Genomic DNA, 1142 nt, shown 5'->3' with positions numbered 1-1142 from the left:
CTCTTCCTTCGTTTCCTCAGCATCTTATGTCTTACTCTTCCTTATTACTCATCCTTACTCAGTCTGTCTTATAGGTATCTTCCCTCCTCCACTTCCAGCTTCCTGTCTCTCCCTGTTCCTTTTCCTCCTCCTCCTCTTCTCCCTCGCTCCTTCCCATTCCTCCCCTTCTTTCTTCCTCTCCCTCTCCCCCCTCCTTCCTTTCCCCTCTCTCTCCTTCCTTCTTCCTCCAACCTCCCTTCCTCCTCCCATCTACAATCACCATAGCATCCTACCTTACTGCCCAATTCGACCCTAGCGTGTTACAGGCTCGTTACATAAAGGTTCATATAAGGAGAACTCTGGCGGCCTTGCTGTCTCCGCCTTGTACGTGTTTACAGCCACTTTCCTCAATGCTTCCGACTCTGAGCATAGGTTAGATGGTCTGTTCCCTGAGGCCTCGCAGTTCCATGTATCACACGACCACGTATCATCGTTTAGGTGCGAATTCACAATGAGGTTCCTTTTTGAGCTATATATACGTGTGAAGAATGCGATGGCTGTAGCTTGTTTCTCTCTCTCTGTCTCTCTGTCACACACACACACACACACACACACACACACACACACACACACACACACACACACACACACACACACACACACACACACACACACACACACACACACACACACACACCTGCAATATCTTAACACTGGACTAAAGACTGTTCCTTGCCCTGGACTCTCTTGGACCTTCGCTGCGCCACACAAGACCAGCTAATTAATCATGTGGCTTTGGCTGTCCTGCTCCTTGGCTTGGTATTATCTTCATTTGTCCTGTATTGTTACCTGATTGAGAGGTCGATATGGATGTGGTTTAAATCTCTCTGAATCCAGCGAAGGAGTCAGAGCCAAGAGTGAGAGCAGAGGAAAAGAGTTACTAGAAGACTCTGGAGTTAATTGAAGAGGCAGACAAATGAGAAAGATAAAGGAAGGTTGTGGTGTTAAAATGTGATTAAGAGAAATACTTTAAGATGGTTTGGCCCTGTGGAGAGGATGGACAATGTGAGCCTGGCATGAAGAGTGTATGAGAGTAAAGTGGAGGGGGAGAGGAGGAGACGGAGACCATGAATGAGATGGAGGGATGGACAGATATATGAAAA

Source organism: Coenobita brevimanus, unplaced genomic scaffold (genome assembly GCF_032717465.1).
Source record: "Coenobita brevimanus isolate Jiangsu-jjx unplaced genomic scaffold, ASM3271746v2 jjx.HiC_scaffold_2851, whole genome shotgun sequence".
Classification (NCBI taxonomy): Eukaryota; Metazoa; Arthropoda; class Malacostraca; order Decapoda; family Coenobitidae; genus Coenobita; species Coenobita brevimanus.
This window is presented reverse-complemented; position numbering follows the sequence as displayed.